Below are 20,248 nucleotides of genomic sequence, written 5' to 3' on the forward strand. Positions count from 1 at the left end.
AACTGCCACTGGTCTTCCAGGGAATGATCAATGCGTAGACTGTTAGAGACTTTACTCCCATGGAGGAAAGAGCGCATGGTGACTGTTGTATTCAATCCCTATGCTATTTCTGTGTTTCATCAACACTCTGATAGTCTACAGACAACAGATTGCCTCCAGATGTGCTTCGGAAACTACTAATGGTCTTCCAGGGAACGATCAAAGCGTAGACTGTTTGAGACATCAGTCCCATGGAGGAAAGTGCGCGTGGTGACTGTTGTACTCAATCCCGATGCAGTTTCAGTGTTTCATCAACACTCTGATAGTATACAGATAACAAAATGCCACCAGATAAGCATCGGAAACTACTACTGAACTCCCAGGAAACGATCAAAGCGTAGACTGTTTGAGACATTGCTCCCATGGAGGAAAGTGCGCATGGTGACTGCTGTATTCAATCCCGATGCAATTTCTGTGTTTCATCAACAATCTGATAGTCTACAGATTACAGAATGCCACCAGATGTGCATCGGAAACTACTACTGGTATTCCAGTGAACGATCAAAGCGTTGACCGTTTGAGACATTACTCCCGTGGAGGAAAATGCGGTTGGTGACTGTTGTATTCAATCCCGATGCAATATCTGTGTTTCATCAACACTCTGATAGTCCACAGGTTACAGAAAGCCTCGAGATGTGCATCGGAAACTACTACTGGTCTTCCAGGGAACGATCAAAGCGTAGACTATTAGAGACATTACTCCCATTGAGGGAGGTGCGCATGGTGACTGTTGTCTTCAATCCCGATGCAATTTCTGTGTTTCATCAACAGTCTGATAGTCCACAGATTACAGAATGCCTCCAGATGTGCATCGGAAACTACCACTGTTCTTCCAGGGAATGATCAAAGCGTAGACTTTTAGAGACATTACTCCCATGGAGGAAAGAGCGCATGGTGACTGTTGTATTCAATCCCGATGCAATTTCTGTGTTTCATCAACACTCTGATAGTCTACACACCACAAAATGCCACCAGATGTGCATCGGAAACTACTACTGGTCTCCCAGGAAACGACCAAAGCGTAGACTGTTTGAGACGTGGCTCCCATGGAGAAAAGTGCGCTTGGTGACTGTTGTATTCAATCCCGATGCAATATCTGTGTTCATCAACATTGTGATAGTCTACAGATAACAGAATGCCTTCAGATGTGCTTTCGAAACTAATACTGGTCTTCCAGGGAACGATCAAAGCGTACACTGTTTGAGACATTACTTTTACGTAGGAAAGTGCGCATGGTGACTGTTGTATTCAATCCCGATGCAATTTCTGTGTTTCATCAACACCCTGATAGTCCACAGATTACAGAATGCCACCAGATGGGCATCGCAAACTACTACTGGTTTTCCAGGGAAAGATCAAAGTGTAGACTGCCTGAGACATTACACCCATGGAGGAAAGTGCGCATGGTTACCGTTGTATTCAGTCCCGATGCAATTACTGTGTTTCATCAACACTCTGATAGTCCACAGATTACAGAATGACTCCAGATGTGCATCGGAAACTAATACTGGTCTTCCAGGGAACGATCGAATCTTAGACTGTTTGAGACTTTACTCCCATGATGGAAAGTGCGCATGGTGACTGTTGTATTCAATCCCGAGACAATTTCTGTGTTTCAATCCACACTTTGAAGGTCCACAGATTACAGAATGATTCCAGATGAGCATCGGAAACTACTACTGGTCTTCCAGGGAACGATGAAAGCGTAGACTGTTTGAGAATTACCCCTATGGAGGAAAGTGCGCATGGTGACTGTTGTATTCAACCCCGATGCAATTTCTGTGTTTCATCAACGCTCTGATATTCCACAGATTACACAAAGCCTCGAGATGTGCATCGGAAACTACCACTGGCCTTCCAGGGAAAGATCAATGCGTAGACTGTTAGACACTTTACTCCCATGGAGGAAACAGCGCATGGTGACTGTTGTATTCAATCCCTTTGCAATTTCTGTGTTTCATCAACACCCTGATAGTCCACAGACAACAGATTGCCTCCATATGTGCTTCGGAAACTACTACTGGTCTTCCAGGGAACGATCAAAGCGTACACTGTTTGAGACATTAGTCCCACGGAGGAAAGTGCGCATGGTGTCTGTTGTACGCAATCCCGATGCAATTTCTGTGTTTCATCAACACTCTGATAGTCCACAGGTAACAGATTGCTTCCAGATGTGCTTCGGAAACTACTACTGGTCTTCCAGGGAACGATCAAAGCGTAGACTGTTAGAGACATTAATTACATGGAGGAAAGTGCGCATGGTGACAGTTGTACTCAATCCCGATGCAATTTCTGTGCTTCATCAACGCTCTGATAGTCCACAGATTACAGAAAGCCTCGAGATGTGCATCGGAAACTGCCACTGGTCTTCCAGGGAAAGATCAATGCGTAGACTGTTAGAGACTTTACTCCCATGGAGGAAAGAGCGCATGGTGACTGTTGTATTCAATGCCTATGCTATTTCTGTGTTTCATCAACACTCTGATAGTATACAGATAACAAAATGCCACCAGATGTGCATCGGAAACTACTACTGAACTCCCAGGAAACGATCAAAGCGTAGACTGTTTGAGACATTGCTCCCATGGAGGAAAGTGCGCATGGTGACTGTTGTATTCAATCCCGATGCAATTTCTGTGTTTCATCAACACTCTGATAGTCTACAGATTACAGAATGCCACCAGATGTGCATCGGAAACTACTACTGGTCTTCCAGTGAACGATCAAAGCGTTGACCGTTTGAGACATTACTCCCGTGGAGGAAAATGCGGTTGGTGACTGTTGTATTCAATCCCGATGCAATATCTGTGTTTCATCAACACTCTGATAGTCCACAGATTACAGAAAGCCTCGAGATGTGCATCGGAAACTACTACTGGTCTTCCAGGTAACGATCAAAGCGTAGACTATTAGAGACATTACTCCCATTGAGGGAGGTGCGCATGGTGACTGTTGTCTTCAATCCCGATGCAATTTCTGTGTTTCATCAACAGTCTGATAGTCCACAGATTACAGAATGCCTCCAGATGTGCATCGGAATCTACTACTGATCTTCCATGGAACGATCAAAACGTAGACTGTTTGAGACATTACTCCCATGGAGGAAGTTGCGCATGGTGATTGTTGTATTCAATCCCGATGAATTTCTGTGTTTCACCAACACCCTAATAGTCCATAGATAACAGATTGCCTCCAGATGTGCATCGGAAACTACTACTGGTCTTCCAGGGAACGATCAAAGCGTAGACTGTTTGAGACATTACTCCCATGGAGGAAACTGCGCATGGAGACTGTTGTATTCAATCCCGATGCAATTTCTGTGTTTCATCAACACTCTGATAGTCCACAGATTACAGAAAGCCTCCAGATGTTCATCGGGAACTACTACTGGACTTCCAGGGAACGATCAAAGCGTAGACTATTAGAGACATTACTCCCATGGAGGAAAGTGCGCATGGTGACTGTTGTATTGAATCCCGGTGCATATACTGTGTTTCATTAACACTCTGATAGTCTACACATTACAGAATGCCACCAGATGTGTATCGGAAACTACTACTGGTCTTCCAGGGAATGATCAAAGCGTAGATTGTTTGAGACAATACTCCCGTTGAGGAAAGTGCGCATGGTGACTGTTGTATTCAATCCCGATGCAATTTCTGTGTTTCATCAACACTCTGATAGCCCACAGATTACAGAATGCCTCCAGATGTGCATCGGAAACTACTTTTGGTCCTCCAGGGAACGATCAAAGCGTAGACTGCTTGACAATTACTCCCATGGAGGAATGTGCGCATGGTGACTGTTGAATTCAATCCCGATGCAATTTCTGTGTTTCATCAACACTCAGATAGTCCACAGACAACAGATTGCCTCCAGATGTGCTTCGGAAACTTCTACTGGTCTTCCAGGGAACGATAAAAGCGTAGACTGTTTGAGACATTAGTTCCGTGGAGGAAAGTGCGCATGGTCACTGTTGTACTCAATCCCGATGCAATATCTGTGTTTCATCAATACTGTGATAGTATACAGATTACAAAATGCCACCAGATGTGCATCGGAAAGTACTACTGAAGTCCCAGGAAACGATCAAAGCGTAGACTGTTTGAGACATTACTTTTACGGAGGAAAGTGCGCATGGTGACAGTTGTATTCAATCCCGATGCAATTTCTGTGTTTCATCAACACCCAGATAGTCCACAGATCACAGAATGCCACCAGATGGCCATCGCAAACTACTACTGGTCTTCCAGGGAACGATCAAAGCGTAGACTATTAGAGACATTACTCCCATTGAGGAAGGTGCGCATGGTGACTGTTGTATTCAATCCCGATGCAATTTCTGTGTTTCATCAACACTCTGATAGTCCACAGATTACAGTATGCCTCCAGATGTGCATCGGAATCTACTACTGATCTTAAATGGAACGATCAAAACGTAGACTGTTTGAGACATTACTCCCATGGAGGAAAGTGCGCATGGTAATTGTTGTATTCAATCACGATGAATTTCTGTGTTTCACCAACACTCTAGTGTTGCACAGGTTACAGAATGCCTCCAGAAGTGCATCGGAAACTACTACTGGTCTGCCAGGGAACGATCAAAGCGTAGACTGTTTGAGACATAACTCCCATGGAGGAAACTGCGGCAGGAGACTGTTGTATTCAATCCCGATGCAATTTCTGTGTTTCATCAACACTCTGATAGTCCACAGATTACAGAAAGCCTCCAGATGTGCATCGGAAATTACTACTGGACTTCCAGGGAACGATCAAAGTGTAGACTATTAGAGACATTACTCCCATAGAGGAAAGTGCGCATGGTGACTGTTATATTCAATTCCGATGCAATTTCTGTGTTTCATCAACACTCAGATAGTCCACAGATTACAGAATGCTTCCAGATGTGCATCGGAAACTACTACAGGTATTCCAGGGAATGATCAAATCGTAGACTGTTAGAGACATTACTCCCATGGAGGAAAGTGCGCATGGTGACTGTTATATTCAATTGCGACGCAATTTCTGTGTTTCATCAACACTCAGATAGTACACAGATTACAGAATGCCACCAGATGGGCATCGCAAACTACTACTGGTTTACCAGGGAAGGATCAAAGCGTAGACTGCTTGAGACATTACACCCATGGATTAAAGTGCGCATGGTTACCGTTGTATTCAGTCCCGATGCAATTACTGTGTTTCATCAACACTCTGATAGTCCACAGATTACAGAATGACTCCAGATGTGCATCGGAAACTAATACTGGTCTTCCAGGGAACGATCAAAGCTTAGACTGTTTGAGACCTTACTCCCATGATGGAAAGTGCGCATGGTGACTGTTGTATTCAATCCCGAGACAATTTCTGTGTTTCAATCCACACTTTGAAGGTCCACAGATTACAGAGTGATTCCAGATGAGGATCGGAAACTACTACTGGTCTTCCAGGGAACGATGAAAGCGTAGACTGTTTGAGAATTACCCCCATGGAGGAAAGTGCGCATGGTGACTGTTGTATTCAATCCCGATGCAATTTCTGTGTTTCATCAACGCTCTGATAGTCCACAGATTACACAAAGCCTCGAGATGTGCATCGGAAACTACCACTGGCCTTCCAGGGAAAGATCAATGCGTAGACTGTTAGACACTTTACTCCCATGGAGGAAACAGCGCATGGTGACTGTTGTATTCAATCCCTTTGCAATTTCTGTGTTTCATCAACACTCTGATAGTCCACAGACAACAGATTGCCTCCAGATGTGCATCGGAAACTACCACTGGCCTTCCAGGGAAAGATCAATGCGTAGACTGTTAGACACTTTACTCCCATGGAGGAAACAGCGCATGGTGACTGTTGTATTCAATCCCTTTGCAATTTCTGTGTTTCATCAACACTCTGATAGTCCACAGACAACAGATTGCCTCCAGATGTGCTTCGGAAACTACTACTGGTCTTCCAGGGAACGATCAAAGCGTAGACTGTTAGAGACATAAATCCCATGGAGGAAAGTGCGCATGGTGACTGTTGTACTCAATCCCGATGCAATTTCTGTGTTTCATCAACGCTCTGATAGTCCACAGATTACAGAAAGCCTCGAGATGTTCATCGGAAACTGCCACTGGTCTTCCAGGGAAAGATCAATGCGTAGACTGTTAGAGACTTTACTCCCATGGAGGAAAGAGCGCATGGTGACTGTTGTATTCAATGCCTATGCTATTTCTGTGTTTCATCAACACTCTGATAGTCCACAGACAACAGATTGCCTCCAGATGTGCATCGGAAACTACTACTGGTCTTCCAGGGAACGATCAAAGCGTAGACTGTTTGAGACATCAGTCCCATGGATTAAAGTGCGCATGGTGACTGTTGTACTCAATCCCGATGCAGTTTCAGTGTTTCATCAACACTCTGATAGTATACAGATAACAAAATGCCACCAGATGTGCATCGGAAACTACTACTGAACTCCCAGGAAACGATCAAAGCGTAGACTGTTTGAGACATTGCTCCCATGGAGGAAAGTGCGCATGGTGACTGTTGTATTCAATCCCGATGCAATTTCTGTGTTTCATCAACACTCTGATAGTCTACAGATTACAGAATGCCACCAGATGTGCATCGGAAACTACTACTGGTCTTCCAGTGAACGATCAAAGCGTTGACCGTTTGAGACATTACTCCCGTGGAGGAAAATGCGGTTGGTGACTGTTGTATTCAATCCCGATGCAATATCTGTGTTTCATCAACACTCTGATAGTCCACAGAATACAGAAAGCCTCGAGATGTGCATCGGAAACTACTATTGGTCTTCCAGGGAACGATCAAAGCGTAGACTATTAGAGACATTACTCCCATTGAGGGAGGTGCGCATGGTGACTGTTGTCTTCAATCCCGATGCAATTTCTGTGTTTCATCAACAGTCTGATAGTCCACAGATTACAGAATGCCTCCAGATGTGCATCGGAATCTACTACTGATCTTCCAGGGAGTGATCAAAGTGTAGATTGTTTGAGACATTACTCCCGTTGAGGAAAGTGCGCATGGTGACTGTTGTATTCAATCCCGATGCAATTTCTGTGTTTCATCAACACTCTGATAGCCCACAGATTACAGAATGCCTCCAGATGTGCATCGGAAACTACTTTTGGTCCTCCAGGGAACGATCAAAGCGTAGACTGTTTGACAATTACTCCCATGGAGGAATGTGCGCATGGTGACTGTTGAATTCAATCCCGATGCAATTTCTGTGTTTCATCAACACTCAGATAGTCCACAGATTACAAAATGCCACCAGATGTGCATCGGAAACCACTACTGAAGTCCCAGGAAACGATCAAAGCGTAGACTGTTTGAGACATTACTTTTACGGAGGAAAGTGCGCATGGTGACAGTTGTATTCAATCCCGATGCAATTTCTGTGTTTCATCAACACCCTGATAGTCCACAGATTACAGAATGCCACCAGATGGGCATCGCAAACTACTACTGGTCTTCCAGGGAACGATCAAAGCGTAGACTATTAGAGACATTACTCCCATTGAGGAAGGTGCGCATGGTGACTGTTGTATTCAATCCCGATGCAGTTTCTGTGTTTCATCAACACTCTGATAGTCCACAGATTACAGTATGCCTCCAGATGTGCATCGGAATCTACTACTGATCTTAAATGGAACGATCAAAACGTAGACTGTTTGAGACATTACTCCCATGGAGGAAAGTGCGCATGGTGATTGTTGTATTCAATCCCGATGAATTTCTGTGTTTCACCAACACTCTAGTAGTGCACAGGTTACAGAATGCCTCCAGATGTGCATCGGAAACTACTACTGGTCTTCCAGGGAACGATCAAAGCGTACACTGTTTGAGACATAACTCCCATGGAGGAAACTGCGCAAGGAGACTGTTGTATTCAATCCCGATGCAATTTCTGTGTTTCATCAACACTCTGATAGTCTTCAGATTACAGAAAGCCTCCAGATGTGCATCGGAAACTACTACTGGACTTCCAGGGAACGATCAAAATGTAGACTATTAGAGACATTACTCCCATGGAGGAAAGTGCGCATGGTGACTGTTATATTCAATTCCGATGCAATTTCTGTGTTTCATCAACACTCAGATAGTCCACAGATTACAGAATGCTTCCAGATGTGCATCGGAAACTACTACAGGTATTCCAGGGAATGATCAAATCGTAGACTGTTAGAGACATTACTCCCATGGAGGAAAGTGCACATGGTGACTGTTATATTCAATTCCGATGCAATTTCTGTGTTTCATCAACACTCAGGTAGTCCACAGATTACAGAATTCTTCCAGATGTGCATCGGAAACTACTACTGGTCTTCTAGGGAACGATCAAAGCGTAGACTGTTTCAGGGTTACTCCCATGGAGGAAAGTGCGCATGGTGACTGTTATATTCAATTCCGATGCAATTTCTGTGTTTCATCAACACTCAGATAGTCCACAGATTACAGAAAGCCTCGAGATGTTCATCGGAAACTGCCACTGGTCTTCCAGGGAAAGATCAATGCGTAGACTGTTAGAGACTTTACTCCCATGGAGGAAAGAGCGCATGGTGACTGTTGTATTCAATCCCTATGCTATTTCTGTGTTTCATCAACACTCTGATAGTCCACAGACAACAGATTGCCTCCAGATGTGCATCGGAAACTACTACTGGTCTTCCAGGGAACGATCAAAGCGTAGACTGTTTGAGACATCAGTCCCATGGATTAAAGTGCGCATGGTGACTGTTGTACTCAATCCCGATGCAGTTTCAGTGTTTCATCAACACTCTGATAGTATACAGATAACAAAATGCCACCAGATGTGCATCGGAAACTACTACTGAACTCCCAGGAAACGATCAAAGTGTAGACTGTTTGAGACATTGCTCCCATGGAGGAAAGTGCGCATGGTGACTGTTGTATTCAATCCCGATGCAATTTCTGTGTTTCATCAACACTCTGATAGTCTACAGATTACAGAATGCCACCAGATGTGCATCGGAAACTACTACTGGTCTTCCAGTGAACGATCAAAGCGTTGACCGTTTGAGACATTACTCCCGTGGAGGAAAATGCGGTTGGTGACTGTTGTATTCAATCCCGATGCAATATCTGTGTTTCATCAACACTCTGATAGTCCACAGAATACAGAAAGCCTCGAGATGTGCATCGGAAACTACTATTGGTCTTCCAGGGAACGATCAAAGCGTAGACTATTAGAGACATTACTCCCATTGAGGGAGGTGCGCATGGTGACTGTTGTCTTCAATCCCGATGCAATTTCTGTGTTTCATCAACAGTCTGATAGTCCACAGATTACAGAATGCCTCCAGATGTGCATCGGAATCTACTACTGATCTTCCATGGAACGATCAAAACGTAGACTGTTTGAGACATTACTCCCATGGAGGAAAGTGCGCATGGTGATTGTTGTATTCAATCCCGATGAATTTCTGTGTTTCACCAACACTCTAATAGTCCATAGATAACAGATTGCCTCCAGATGTGCATCGGAAACTACTACTGGTCTTCCAGGGAACGATCAAAGCGTAGACTGTTTGAGACATTACTCCCATGGAGGAAACTGCGCATGGAGACTGTTGTATTCAATCCCGATGCAATTTCTGTGTTTCATCAACACTCTGATAGTCCACAGATTACAGAAAGCCTCCAGATGTGCATCGGAAACTACTACTGGACTTCCAGGGAACGATCAAAGCGTAGACAATTAGAGACATTACTCCCATGGAGGAAAGTGCGCATGGTGCCTGTTGTATTGAATCCCGGTGCATTTACTGTGTTTATTAACACTCTGATAGTCTACACATTACAGAATGCCACCAGATGTGTATCGGAAACTACTACTGGTCTTCCAGGGAGTGATCAAAGTGTAGATTGTTTGAGACATTACTCCCGTTGAGGAAAGTGCGCATGGTGACTGTTGTATTCAATCCGGATGCAATTTCTGTGTTTAATCAACACTCTGATAGCCCACAGATTACAGAATGCCTCCAGATGTGCATCGGAAACTACTTTTGGTCCTCCAGGGAACGATCAAAGCGTAGACTGTTTGACAATTACTCCCATGGAGGAATGTGCGCATGGTGACTGTTGAATTCAATCCCGATGCAATTTCTGTGTTTCATCAACACTCAGATAGTCCACAGATTACAAAATGCCACCAGATGTGCATCGGAAACTACTACTGAAGTCCCAGGAAACGATCAAAGCGTAGACTGTTTGAGACATTACTTTTACGGAGGAAAGTGCGCATGGTGACAGTTGTATTCAATCCCGATGCAATTTCTGTGTTTCATCAACACCCTGATAGTCCACAGATTACAGAATGCCACCAGATGGGCATCGCAAACTACTACTGGTCTTCCAGGGAACGATCAAAGCGTAGACTATTAGAGACATTACTCCCATTGAGGAAGGTGCGCATGGTGACTGTTGTATTCAATCCCGATGCAGTTTCTGTGTTTCATCAACACTCTGATAGTCCACAGATTACAGTATGCCTCCAGATGTGCATCGGAATCTACTACTGATCTTAAATGGAACGATCAAAACGTAGACTGTTTGAGACATTACTCCCATGGAGGAAAGTGCGCATGGTGATTGTTGTATTCAATCCCGATGAATTTCTGTGTTTCACCAACACTCTAGTAGTGCACAGGTTACAGAATGCCTCCAGATGTGCATCGGAAACTACTACTGGTCTTCCAGGGAACGATCAAAGCGTAGACTGTTTGAGACATAACTCCCATGGAGGAAACTGCGCAAGGAGACTGTTGTATTCAATCCCGATGCAATTTCTGTGTTTCATCAACACTCTGATAGTCTTCAGATTACAGAAAGCCTCCAGATGTGCATCGGAAACTACTACTGGACTTCCAGGGAACGATCAAAGTGTAGACTATTAGAGACATTACTCCCATGGAGGAAAGTGCGCATGGTGACTGTTATATTCAATTCCGATGCAATTTCTGTGTTTCATCAACACTCAGATAGTCCACAGATTACAGAATGCTTCCAGATGTGCATCGGAAACTACTACAGGTATTCCAGGGAATGATCAAATCGTTGACTGTTAGAGACATTACTCCCATGGAGGAAAGTGCACATGGTGACTGTTATATTCAATTCCGATGCAATTTCTGTGTTTCATCAACACTCAGGTAGTCCACAGATTACAGAATTCTTCCAGATGTGCATCGGAAACTACTACTGGTCTTCTAGGGAACGATCAAAGCGTAGACTGTTTCAGGGTTACTCCCATGGAGGAAAGTGCGCATGGTGACTGTTATATTCAATTCCGATGCAATTTCTGTGTTTCATCAACACTCAGATAGTCCACAGATTACAGAATGGTTCGAGATGTGCATCGGAAACTACTACTGGTCTCCAGGGAATGATCAAAGCGTATACTGTTTGAGACTTTACTTTTATGGAGGAAAGTGTGCATGGTGACTGTTGTATTCAATCCCGATGCAATTTCTGTGTTTCATCAACACTCTGATATTCCACAGATAACAGATTGCCTCCAGATGTGCATCGGAAACTACTACTGGTCTTCCAGGGAACGATCAAAGCGTAGACTGTTGGAGACATTACTCCCATGAAGGAATGTGCGCATAGTGACTTTTGTATTCAATCCCCAGGCAATTTCTGTGTTTCAATTCACACTTTAAAGTTCCAGTGATTCCAAAATGCCTCCAGATGTGCATCGGAAACTACTACTGGTCTTCCAGGGAACGATCAAAGCGTAGACTGTTTGAGAATTACCCCATGGAGGAAAGTGGGCATGGTGTCTGTTGTATTCATTCCCGCTGCAATATCTGTGTTTCATCAACACTCTGACAGTCCACAGATTACAGATTGCCGCCAGATGTGCTTCGGAAACTACTACTGGTCTTCCAGGGAACGATCAAAGCGTAGACTGATAGAGACATTACACCCATGGAGGAAAGTGCGTATGGTGACTGTTATATTCAATTCCGATGCAATTTCTGTGTTTCATCAACACTAAGATAGTCCACAGATTACAGAATGCTTCCAGATGTGCATCGGAAACTACTACTGGTCTTCCAGGGAATGATCAAAGCGTATACTGTTTGAGACTTTACTTTTATGGAGGAAAGTGTGCATGGTGACTGTTGTATTCAATCCCGATGCAATTTCTGTGTTTCATCAACACTCTGATATTCCACAGATAACAGATTGCCTCCAGATGTGCATCGGAAACTACTACTGGTCTTCCAGGGAACGATCAAAGCGTAGACTTATAGAGACATTATTCCCATGGAGGAAAGTGCGCATGGTGACTGTTATATTCAATTCCGATGCAATTTTTGTGTTTCAATCCACACTTTAATGGTCCAGAGATTTCAAAATGCCTCCAGATGTGCATCGGAACTACTACTGGTCTTCCAGGGAACGATCAAAGCGTAGACTGTTTGAGAATTACCCCATGGAGGAAAGTGGGCATGGTGTCTGTTGTATTCAATTCCGCTGCAATATCTGTGTTTCATCAACACTCTGACAGTCCACAGATTACAGATTGCCTCCAGATGTGCTTCGGAAACTACTACTGGTCTTCCAGGGAACGATCAAAGCGTAGACTGTTAGAGACATTACTCCCATGGAGGAATGTGCGCATGGTGTCTGTTGTATTCAATCCGGAGGCAATTTCTGTGTTTCAATCCACACTTTGTAGGTCCACAGATTACAGAATGATTCCAGATGTGCATCAGAAACTACTACTGGTCTTCAAGGGAACGATCAAAGAGTAGACTGTTTGAGAATTATCCCCATGGAGGAAAGTGCGCATGGTGACTGTTGTATTCAATCCCGATGCAATTTCTGTGTTTCCTCAACACTCTGAAAGTATACAGACAACAGATGGCCTCCAGATGTGCTTCGGAAACTACTACTGGTTTTCCAGGGAACGATCAAAGCGTAGACTGTTTGAGACATTACTCCCATGGAGGAAAGTGCGCATGGTGACTGTTGTATTCAATCCCGAGGCAATTTCTGTGTTTCAATCCACGCTTTAAAGGTCCAGAGATTACAAAATGCCTCGAGATGTGCATCGGAAACTACTACTGGTCTTCCAGGGAACGATCAAAGCGTAGACTGTTTGAGAAATACCCCATGGTGGAAAGTGGGCATGGTGTCTGTTGTATTCAATCCCGCTGCAATATCTGTGTCTCATCAACACTCTGGCAGTCCACAGATTACAGATTGCCTCCAGATGTGCTTCGGAAACTACTACTGGTCTTCCAGGGAACGATCAAAGCGTAGACTGTTAGAGACATTACTCCCATGGAGGAAAGTGAGCATGGTGACTGTTGTATTCAATCCCGAGGCAAATTCTTTGTTTCAATCCACACTTTGAAGGTCCACAGATTACAGAATGATTCCAGATGAGCATCGGACACTACTACTGGTCTTCCAGGGAACAATGAAAGCGTAGACTGTTTGAGAATTACCCTCATGGAGGAAAGTGCGCATGGTGACTGTTGTATTCAATCCCGATGCAATTTCTGTGTTTCCTCAACACTCTGATAATCCACAGACAACAGATTGCCTCCAGATGTGCTTCGGAAACTACTACTGGTTTTCCAGGGAACGATCAAAGCGTAGACTGTTTGAGACATTACTCCTATGGAGGAAAGTGCGCATGGTGACTGTTGTACTCAATCCCGATGCAATTTCTGTGTTTCATCAACACTCTAATAGTCCACATATTACAGAAAGCCTCGAGATGTGCATCGGAAGCTACCACTGGCCTTCCAGGGAAAGATCAAAGCGTAGACTTTTAGAGACATTACTCCCATGGAGGAAAGAGCGCATGGTGACTGTTGTATTCAATCCCGATGCAATTTCTGTGTTTCATCAACACTCTGATAGTCTACAGATCACAAAATGCCAACAGATATGCATCGGAAACAACTACTGGTTTCCCAGGAAACGATCAAAGCGTAGACTGTTTGAGACATGGCTCCCATGGAGAAAAGTGCGCATGGTGACTGTTGTATTCAATCCCGATGCAATTTCTGTGTTTCATCAACATTGTGATAGTCCACAGATAACAGAATGCCTTCAGATGTGCTTTCGAAACTAATACTGGTCTTCCAGGGAACGATAAAAGCGTAGACTGTTTGAGAAATTACTTTTACGTAGGAAAGTGCGTATGGTGACTGTTGTATTCAATACCGATGCAATTTCTGTGTTTCATCAACACCCTGATAGTCCACAGGTAACAGATTGCTTCCAGATGTGCTTCGGAAACTACTACTGGTCTTCCAGGGAACGATCAAAGCGTAGACTGCCTGAGACATTACTCCCATGGAGGAAAGTGCGCATGGTTACCGTTGTATTCAATCCCGATGCAATTTCTGTGTTTCATCAACAGTCTGATAGTCCACAGATTACAGAATGACTCCAGATGTGCATCGGAAACTACTACTGGTCTTCCAGGGAATGATCAAGGTGTAGACTGTTAGAGACATTACTTCCATGGAGGAAAGTGCGCATGGTGACTGTTGTATTCAATCCCGATGCAACTTCTGTGTTTCATCAAAACTCTGATATTACACAGATTACAGAATGCCTCCAGATTTGCATCGGTTACTACTACTGGTCTTACAGGGAACGATCAAAGCTTAGACTGTTTGAGACTTTACTCCCATGAAGGAAAGTGCGCATGGTGACTGTTGTATTCAATCCCAAGGCAATTTCTGTGTTTCAATCCACACTTTGAAGGTCCACAGATTACAGAATGATTCCAGATGTGCTTCGGAAACTACTACTGGTCTTCCAGGGAACGATCAAAGCGTAGTCTGTTTGAGACATTAATCCCATGGAGGAATGTGCGCATGGTGACTGTTGTATTCAATCCCGATGCAATTTCTGTGTTTCATCAACACTCTGATAGTCTACAGATTACAAAATGCCACCAGATGTGCATCGAAAACTACTACTGAACTCCCAGGAAACGATCAAAGCGTAGACTGTTTGAGACATTGCTTCCATATAGGACAGTTCGCATGGTGACTGTTGTATTTAATCCGTATGCAATTTCTGTGCTTCATCAACATTGTGATAGTCCACAGATAACAGAATGCCTTCAGATGTGCTTTCGAAACTACTACTGGTCTTCCAGGGAACGATTAAAGCGTAGACCGTTTGAGACATTACTCTCGTGGAGGAAAGGTCGCATGGTGACTGTTGTATTCAACCCCGATGCAATTTCTATTTTTCATCAACACTCTGATAGTCCACAGATTACAGAATGCCACCAGATGTGCATCGGAAACAACTACTGGTCTTCCAGGGAACGATCAAAGCGTAGACTGTTTGAGACATTACTCCCATGGAGGAATGTGCGCATGGTGACAGTTGTATTCAATCCCGATGGAATTTCTGTGTTTCATCAACACTCTGATAGGCCACAGCTTACAGAATGAATCCAGATGTGCATCGGAAACTACTACTCGTCCTCCAGGGAACGAACAAAATGTAAACTCTTTGAGACATTACTCCCATGGAGGAAAGTGCGCATGGTGACTGTTGTATTCAATCCCGATGCATTTTCTGTGTTTCATCAACACTCTGATAGTCCACAAATTGCAGAATGCAACGAGATGTGCATCGGAAACTACTACTGGTCTTCCAGGGATCGATCAAAGCGTAGACTGTTTGATAATTAATCCCATGCAGGAAAGTGCGGATGGTGACTGTTGTATTCAATCCCGAAGCAATTTCTGTGTTTCATCAACACTCCGATAGTCCGCAGATTACAGAATGCCACCAGATGTGCATCGGAAACTACAACAGGTCTTCCAGGGAACGATCAAAGCGTAGACTGTTTGAGACATTACTCCCATGGAGGAAAGTGCGCATGGTGACTGTTGTATTCATTCCCGATGCATTTTCTGTGTTTCATCAATACTCTGATAGTCCACAGTTTACAGAATGGCGTAAAATATGCATCGGAAACTACTACTGGTCCTCCAGGGAACGATCAAATCGTAGACTGTTTGAGAATTACTCCCATGGAGGAAAGTGCGCATGCTGACTGTTGTATTCAATCCCGAGGCAATGTCTGTGTTTCATCAACACTCTGATAGTAAACAGATTACAGAAAGCCTCCAGATGTGCATCGGAAACTACTACTGGTCTTCCAGGGAACGATCAAAGCGAAGACTGTTTGAGACATTACTCCCATGGAGGAAACCGCGCATGGTGACTGTTTTATTCAATCCCGATGCAATTTCTGTGTTTCATCAACACTCTGATAGTCCACAGATTACAGAATGCCTCCAGATGTGCATCGCAAACAACTACTGGTATTCCTGCGAACGATCAAAGCGTAGACTGTTTGAGACATTACTCCCATGGAGGAAAGTTTGCATGGTTACTGTTGTATTCAATCCCGATGGAATATCTGTGTTTCATCAACACTCTGATAGTCCACAGATTACAGAATGCCTCCAGATGTTCATCGGAATCTACTACAGGTCTTCCAGGGAACGATCAAAGCGTAGACTGTTTGAGACATTACTTTTATGGAGGAATGTGCGCATGGTTATTGTTGTATTCAATCCCGATGCAATTTCTGTGTTTCATCAACACTCTAATAGTCCACAGATTACAGAATGCCTCCAGATGTGCATCGGAAACTACTACTCGTCTTCCAGGGAACGATCAATGTGTAAACTCTTTGAGACATTACTCCCATGGAGGAAAGGGCGCATGGTGAATGTTGTATTCAATCCCGATGCATTTTCTGTGTTTCATCAACACTCTGATAGTCCACAGATTACAGAATGCCACGAGATGTGCATCGGAAACTACTACTGTCTTCCAGGGAACGATCAAAGCGTAGACAGCTTGAGAATTACTCCCATGGAGGAAAGTGCACATGGTGACTGTTGTATTCAATCCAGATGTAATTTCTGTGTTTCATCAACACTCTGATAGTCCACAGATTACAGAAAGCCTCCTGATGTGTAACGGAAACTACTGCTGCTCTTCCAGATAACGATCAAAGCGAAGACTGCTTGAGACATGACTCCCATGGAATAAAGTGCGCATGGTGACTGTTGTATTCAATCCCGATGCATTTTCTGTGTTTCATCAACATTCTGATAGTCTACAAATTACAGTATGCCACCAGATGTGCATCGGAAACTACTACTGGTCTTCCAGGGAACGATCAAAGCGTAGACTGTTTGAGACTTTAAACCTGTATAGGAATGTGCGCTTGGTGACTGTTGTATTCAATCCCGATGCAATTTCTGTGTTTCATCAACACTGTGATAGTGAACAGATTACAGAATGCCTAAAGATGTTCATCGGAAACTACTACTGGTCTTCCAGGGAACGATCAAATCGTAGACTGTTTGAGACATTACTACCGTTGAGGAAAGTGCGCATGGTGACTATTGTATTCAATCCCGATGCAATTTCTGTGTTTCATCAACACTCTGATAGTCCTCAGATTACAGAATGCCACCAGATGTGCATCGGAAACTACTACTGGTCTTCCAGGGAACGATCAAACCGCAGACTGTTTGAGACATACCTCCCGTGGAGGAAAGTGCGCATTGTGACTGTTGTATTCCATCCCGATGCAATTTCTGTGTTTCATCAACACTCTGATAGTCCACAGATTACAGAATGCCTCCAGATGTGCATCGGAAACTACTACTGGTCTTCCAGGGACCGAACAAAGCGTAGACTGTTTGAGACATTACTCCCATGGAGGAAGATGCACATGGTGAGTGTCGTATTCAACAGTGATACAATTTCTGTGTTTTATCAACACTCTGATAGTCCACAGATTAAAGAATGCCTCCAGATGTGCATCGGAAACTACTACTGGTCTTCCAGGGAACGATCAAAGCGTAGACTGTTTCAGACATTACACCCATGGAGGAAATTGCGGATGGTGACTGTTTTATTCAATCCCGATGCAATTTCTGTGTTTCATCAAGTCTCTGATACTCCACAGATTACAGAATGCCTCCAGATGTGCATCGGAAACTACTACTGGGCTTCCAGGGAACGAATAAAGCGTAGACTGTTTGAGACATTGCTTTTATGGAAGAAACAGCCCATGGTGACTGTTGTATTCAATCCCGATGCAATTTCTGTGTTTCATCAAGACTCTGATAGTACACAGACTACAGAATGCCTCCAGATGTGCATCGGAAACTACTACTGGTCTTCCAGGAAACGATCAAAGCGTAGGCTGTTTGAGACATTACTTTCATGGAGGAATGTACGCATGGTGACTGTTGTATTCAATCCCGATGCATTTTATGTGTTTCATCAACACTCTGATACTCCACAGATTACAGAAAGCCTTCAGATGTTCATCGGAAACTACTACTGGTCTTCCAGGGAACGATCAAAATGTTGACTGTTTGGGACATTACTCCCATGGAGGAAAGTGCGCATGGTGACTGTTGTATTCAATCCCGATGCAATTTCTGTGTTTCATCAACACTCTGATAGTCTACAGATCACAAAATGCCAATTGATATGCATCGGAAACAACTACTGGTTTCCCAGGAAACGATCAAAGCGTAGACTGTTTGAGACATGGCTCCCATGGAGAAAAGTGCGCATGGTGACTGTTGTATTCAATCCCGATGCAATTTCTGTGTTTCATCAACATTGTGATAGTCCACAGATAACAGAATGCCTTCAGATGTGCTTTCGAAACTAATACTGGTCTTCCAGGGAACGATAAAAGCGTAGACTGTTTGAGAAATTACTTTTACGTAGGAAAGTGCGTATGGTGACTGTTGTATTCAATACCGATGCAATTTCTGTGTTTCATCAACACCCTGATAGTCCACAGGTAACAGATTGCTTCCAGATGTGCTTCGGAAACTACTACTGGTCTTCCAGGGAACGATCAAAGCGTAGACTGCCTGAGACATTACTCCCATGGAGGAAAGTGCGCATGGTTACCGTTGTATTCAATCCAGATGCAATTTCTGTGTTTCATCAACAGTCTGATAGTCCACAGATTACAGAATGACTCCAGATGTGCATCGGAATCTACTACTGGTCTTCCAGGGAATGATCAAGGCGTAGACTGTTAGAGACATTACTTCCATGGAGGAAAGTGCGCATGGTGACTGTTGTATTCAATCCCGATGCAACTTCTGTGTTTCATCAAAACTCTGATATTACACAGATTACAGAATGCCTCCAGATTTGCATCGGTTACTACTACTGGTCTTACAGGGAACGATCAAAGCTTAGACTGTTTGAGACTTTACTCCCATGAAGGAAAGTGCGCATGGTGACTGTTGTATTCAATCCCAAGGCAATTTCTGTGTTTCAATCCACACTTTGAAGGTCCACAGATTACAGAATGATTCCAGATGTGGTTCGGAAACTACTACTGGTCTTCCAGGGAACGATCAAAGCGTAGTCTGTTTGAGACATTACTCCCATGGAGGAATGTGCGCATGGTGACTGTTGTATTCAATCCCGATGCTATTTCTGTGTTTCATCAACACTCTGATAGTCTACAGATTACAAAATGCCACCAGATGTGCATCGAAAACTACTACTGAACTCCCAGGAAACGATCAAAGCGTAGACTGTTTGAGACATTGCTTCCATATAGGAAAGTCCGCATGGTGACTGTTGTATTCAATCCGTATGCAATTTCTGTGCTTCATCAACATTGTGATAGTCCACAGATAACAGAATGCCTTCAGATGTGCTTTCGAAACTACTACTGGTCTTCCAGGGAACGATTAAAGCGTAGACTGTTTGAGACATACCTCCCGTGGAGGAAAGTGCGCATGGTGACTGTTGTATTCATTCCCGATGCATTTTCTGTGTTTCATCAATACTCTGATAGTCCACAGTTTACAGAATGGCGTAAAATATGCATCGGAAACTACTACTGGTCCTCCAGGGAACGATCAAATCGTAGACTGTTTGAGAATTACTCCCATGGAGGAAAGTGCGCATGCTGACTGTTGTATTCAATCCCGAGGCAATGTCTGTGTTTCATCAACACTCTGATAGTAAACAGATTACAGAAAGCCTCCAGATGTGCATCGGAAACTACTACTGGTCTTCCAGGGAACGATCAAAGCGAAGACTGTTTGAGACATTACTCCCATGGAGGAAACTGCGCATGGTGACTGTTTTA

This window comes from Schistocerca gregaria, unplaced genomic scaffold, assembly GCF_023897955.1.
Source record: "Schistocerca gregaria isolate iqSchGreg1 unplaced genomic scaffold, iqSchGreg1.2 ptg000333l, whole genome shotgun sequence".
Taxonomy (NCBI): domain Eukaryota; kingdom Metazoa; phylum Arthropoda; class Insecta; order Orthoptera; family Acrididae; genus Schistocerca; species Schistocerca gregaria.